Source organism: Pieris napi, chromosome 11 (genome assembly GCF_905475465.1).
Source record: "Pieris napi chromosome 11, ilPieNapi1.2, whole genome shotgun sequence".
NCBI lineage: Eukaryota > Metazoa > Arthropoda > Insecta > Lepidoptera > Pieridae > Pieris > Pieris napi.
In genome coordinates, this window is record NC_062244.1 from 8,807,049 (window position 1) to 8,813,048 (window position 6,000).

Genomic DNA, 6,000 nt, shown 5'->3' on the forward strand with positions numbered 1-6,000 from the left:
AGTTGCATTTGTGAGTAGCATTATTTAGAAGAGATGCAAGTATATTAATATCATTAATAAAATGATTATTTCTTGAGGTACTTATTTGCGCGTTGTGAAAAGAAATATAAGTAATATAATATAGAGGAAACGTAGATAAGGCATACCTACGTTTTTCTTTGGACTTTGTTAATCTCAATTGTGAAATGTTTTAATGGGGTTTACTTCTACCTGCCTCCATTTTACTTTTCCGTAGAACATAACTTGAAAATTATGTCAATGACAAAATATATTTCACATAAATGGGTTCAAAATAAAACACCTTATGTGCTGCGATGATTATAATATTATAAATATTTCGGTGATCATACTACTATGTGATGATAAATTAAACATCTCCGCCATTTTATTTTTAAACTTGCTCATTTTTCCGTCCTTTGATTTCTTTACATTTGTTAATTGTTGACTCTAGTTGTTTATGGTTTTTTAAATACTATTACAAAGCAAACACTTAATCGGAAACTAATATCATATTGCACTATCTACACCATAGAATCTTCTATCACTGTTATAAAATATATTTGTAAGCTAGATGACATATTAATAAACCACCAATATCATAGATTTTCGTAGACACATAATGGATTCATTCTTTTAGGTACTATTCCCTATTATATATTCTTGGGCTGTGATGACATCACTAATACGTCTTAAACCTAAATATCGGCAACAAAAACTGGTAGCGTTATTCCTTGTCCTTTAATGGTCGTCAGATCGCCTAAAAAGTAAATGTCAATTAGAAACCCCTTGGCAACTCAAAGCGCGGGAAAAGCTCTACCAATGTCACGATGTTGCCACTTCACTATGTTTCAGCTATTAAAATATGACAATTTAAGCAATTAGATGTACTCATCCGTAAATGTTTAGCTATGTTATATGGACTGTTGGAATAAGAAAAGAATGGAAGGGGTTTTAATAAAATTATACCAAACAAAGTGAATTTTATTTTATATAGACCTAGCTCCAGATGATTTAAAGATTTTTCTTTATAGAGTTATTATGTACTTAATAACTCTTTAGTTATGCCACAAACACTTTTGACAATACTGGCAAAAATCTCTGATTAATTAAATATTTGGAATTACAGATTTTCAGGTTTTATGCCGTAATCTGTCTTTTTCTTCAAAATTTGTCCACACCAGTTCTGTGGTTTTGCTTTAAAAACATAAACATCACGCTGCCATATTTATAATCTAGAAATATTTTTAATTACTTGATTGCGCTAATAATGCAGAAAGAACAGTGACTGCGTAATATCAATAAAATATAATAGGAACTAAAACAGTGGCTTACCGAAGCTATTGGAGCTGGTCATCCAAGTTTATTATGATCTCGTCATCATTACCAGACCGCTTTCCCCAACCGCTGGAAAACGTGAGTTGCCCATTCGATGCAGCAAAAAGATTTGCAGCAGCAAACAGAAGAATGACAGCCGCTCGTTTGAAAAGACGTAGAGATGCCATTGTTAATTATTCAATGAATGATTTTCGTCTACATTCCCGTTTTTATACAGCCATAAGAAACCTATGAAATTTATGTAATTATCTTGTTTATTAGAAAAACTTTCCGTTCGTGGGAATGTAAAAGTTTTGTTAAGAAAACAAGGAAATAAGAGAAATAAATTTAAATTATAATGTGTATAAGCGATAACAGACCTGTAGTAAGATGTAATAAAGACCCTCATTTTCTACATTTCTTAATATATATTATAATTTAGTTATTGCTAACTTTTTATTGTATTATCTAGTTATAATATAATAAAAAGTTAGCAATAAATAACAAAATGTAGTCGCGTTATGTAGTTTCATAACGCGACTACATTTTGTTATGTTTAAAAAAAACAGAATTTTTTAATTTTGTAAACATCGTGACAGTTTCATAGATGGCAAAATGATATCGTGATTAAGTTTGAGAATCGCTGAAACCAACAAAGCGTCTAATTATTTTCTAACTTTCCCCTACTAATTTCCTTTAGAAAATTAAAAAAACCTATGGCTTCTTTGTGTATAAAATGACCGTATTTACTGTAGCACCATCATATCATCTCATCTAGTTAACCATTACAATACAAAATGTACAAGCTTTGTTTCTTCCTATTCATCGCCGCGTGCTTTTGTTTGACACAAGCACAGCTTACATTTACATCAAGTTGGGGTGGAAAACGATCTTTAGGTATGTCCTGCAGAAGCGACGAGGCTGTTGCTAAAATCTACCGAATGATTCAGGTAAGGTTTATTTCTATTGATGTTTAGAATTAACGAGCGTATCATATGTGAGTGAATAAAAGCTCAAAGCTCAATTTTTTTTAGTAATGTTCAGTTTGCTCTGTTTCAGTCACCAGCACCGCCTTCTAAAAATCCATTAGCAACTTTATTTATAAATAAAATTTATAAAAGTCACAAAAAAACTAATTTTATTTTTATTTTTTACAGCACGAAGCAGAGCGACTGCTTATGTGTCAAAAACCCTGAAGGCCGAATCTCCCGTTAAATTTCACAAGACGATAAAGCATTTGTATGAAGGAAATTACATATTTAGTTTATCATGTTTTCACCATTTATAAGTGTAACTTTGTTATTAATCAATAAACATTTGATATAATAATTTGGATTTAAGTAAATAATACCTACCTACTTTTGTGTGTACCTTAGTTGGTACGGAACATAGCCCATAACCTGGAGGTTGTTAGTTAGTTTCTCATCGAAAAAAGATTTTTGGGAGGTACAGAATACTGATCATCTTTTTTTTTTTAATTTCCCATATGTTATTCACCACATCATCTATATATATATATAATATACTTAATTGCTGTTCGCTTGTCTCGCTATAAATGGCGGGACCGATTTGGCTAATTATAATCTTGAAATAGGTATTTATGGAACTTCAGGGAGATTTTAACCGTGGGAAATATAAATTATAATTAAAGAAAAATGCTAAAACGACAAAAGTTTTCTAATAAAAAATGCTCCTAGCTGAAAAATATTTAATGTGTTTTTAGAAATCAAACATTTTCATTTGATTGTCATATACTCGTATTTATAGATACCTTCAAAAATGCGAATTTCATAGCTGTATTATGAGGTCCGATCTTTTTGGTCTATTTAAAAATTTTAACATAAATATACGTAGGTGATACGAAGTTCACCAGGTCATATGGTATTCCTCCAAAAGTGAATTTTAAAGACGATTACATTTTATTTAATAAGAACTCGTACCTCATACAATAATAATTTCCATACACCAAATAATCGTCGTACATGCAACACACACTCATTTGTTATGATAGGTTATCCTATTATAACAAATTTTGAACAATACACATAATTCTTTGATGTCCAACAGCTCTATTTGCGTTCATTCTAAATCAAACTATATTCGCAAAGAATTTGAGTGGCAGCGGCCTGAACTACCAAGTTGGATTTTGCAGACGGAATTTGGAAGATTCTATTGATTTTGAACCTTGGAAATTAATAAGGAACGAAAATGTAATCAACTGTAAGAGGTTACTATTTTGACTGAAGATCTCTTATCGTATAATGAATTAATTTTTAGTTTCCGCGAGGCGCTGATCGTACAGGTGCCTAGGAGAGAATCCTGTAATAATGTATGCAAAGTGTCGTAAGAATGCTCTTTAAATATTAACGGTGTGTAGCAAATGAATCGCGTATAAGAAGCGTTGTACAAAATTGATTTCGTGTTATAGCCGAAACAATTTGTATTTCATTTAAGAAATCCCAGCATTCATACGGATATGGTGATTATTTTATTATTTTATTTTACGTTTATTTGCAATTAATAGTTACACCCAAGTCACGAATCCTTACCCTCTTAATGGTGCGTCCTCAAGTTCATACACAGCAGTTAGCGGGATTATTTTCTTTGGTTTTTTAATATCATTTATAGTATGTAAGATTAATTTAAACGAGAGCCGCCTCAGGGGCAGAGCTCGACACACACAAATCGAAAAGGCTTTATGAATATATAGATGAGCACCTACTTACGGACGAACCAATTTAATATAATATAGATAAATAGTACGGATATAAAATAAATGAAGCCTCTGCTAGTATACCATTCGGAAAATAACAGAGCCTTTAACGTAAGATTGTCACATAGGATTTTAAAAGAAAAACTGCAAGTTTGTGAAGGTCAAATCCGAAGGCGTGGGTTACCAGGAAATTCTTTGAGGAGTGGGAAACCTGGTGTTTGGCCCTTATGTTATTTAAAATCACACATCACAATCAATCAATCAAAATCACTACAGGAAAAAAACTTTCCCCTGCAAGCCCTTCGCGTCCTACGATGCCCCTGCTCACCTACCAAATCTCGAAGATGATTTACTCGGAGAGTTCAAGTTTATAAAGGTTCTCTACCTACCTACCTTGGTGTACAATTTCTCAGTTTAAAACAGTAAGTACACCAAGCACATTTTTCGGATGGAGAACACGAACCTTAGGTACCCTTGGAGAGTTCTAGAAGGACCACTTTAACATCGTGATATCCTTAAGACTTTTTAGGCAAGGCTGGGACTGGGCTGGGGTCCTACAACGAGGACCTTAACCTCTGCATGGAAGAAGCTGTGGCGTTCGTGGATAAAAATCACCCCGAAAAAGTTGCAACTGGTCTTGAAACTTGCCTATACTCATATCCGCAATATCTTGAAAGGGAAAGAAATAAACCGCCTTGGATTGTTTTTTAAACGATCTGCAGGTGAAAATGAGCAAAGCGTGACGAAAAAAGCGAAGACCTGAATTAAGTTCGGTGGCGGTTTTTTGTATTGATGTTTTCAAATAAAACACTTTGTTGGAAGCTTGGTAACAACTGACTGTAATTGTTTAAATTATGAGTTTATAACTAACACAAAATTAGGAGTAGAGGAGTTGCGACGCTAACAAAAAAACACTTGGCTTATCTAAGGCTTCATAAATCTAAATGACTCTTATCTTTTGGACATTATCGGAAACGAGAATGCTAAAATACAATTTATAAGTGTGGTAAAAACTTCAAGTGTACGATGATTGTTTACATTTCGTTTACGCTTATAATTATTATACCTAAAATATTTATAGGTATGTAACTTACTAAAGTTAGGTTACGTAACTCCAGTGACGAAAATTAAGCGCTTCCGTCACCACTTAACGTTTTCTCTTATTGTGTTTTATAGAATGCGTTTTTGTTATTTATGAATAAATTATTCAAAAACAACTGAGGTGGTGTTTTGGAAGCTGGAACGGAATAATGGTATTTCAATTAATTTCAATGGGGATACGGGCAAGTTTACGGAACGAATTTAACTCGTAAGTCGAGGGTAGTACCGACTTACGAGTTTATTATTATTTATAAATTAATATAAACATCAACTATTCGGAGGACGGCTAAACTTTATTGCACGTTTAATAAAGGCTACTTTTTACATCGACGAAGCCAAAAACAAGTAGGTTACGCATCCACGCCAGAACAAATAAACAATACAATAAAAAACAATACTTAGTAATTAATACTACTTTTGCATACTTTGCGGGTTTTGAGCAGAATAAAAAAATATTGAGATTATTCATTGGGAATAGTAATTAAATGTGAGTGTGATGTAAAAGCCAACAGCATAAAAAGCTGGCGCAGCTGACCAGGGAAACCGATTGAATTCTTTAAATGTAATCAAGACATAATTAAGCAGCTTGGGGCTTGGTGGGTACACTTTGAAGAAAATATGCTTTTAACTTGTATAAAAATGAGCCTCTATATTCTATAACATTAGTCTGTTATGAAGTAATGATATAATTATACTTTAAATTTGGATATTCTGTAATCCTTTATTCACAGAATATCCTAATGGACTTTGTCTTTCATAAACCAAATATTACAATACAAGATTAAACTTGGCAATCTCACCTTTAACCATGAAGCTGATAAACAAGTTCCTATAATGGATCTCTTAAAGTACCTTTGTTATAAAAAACAGAA

At 32.5% G+C, this 6,000-nt stretch overlaps 1 long non-coding RNA gene across 1 annotated transcript; it reads right to left on the minus strand.

The window, feature by feature from the left end:
* Positions 1-305: 305 nt before the first annotated feature.
* Positions 306-1,701, minus strand: LOC125053794. Its single transcript, XR_007117622.1, has 2 exons — positions 1,333-1,701; positions 306-757 (listed from the first exon to the last, which is right to left on the minus strand). It is a non-coding gene; the product is annotated as an uncharacterized LOC125053794 (long non-coding RNA).
* Positions 1,702-6,000: the final 4,299 nt, after the last annotated feature.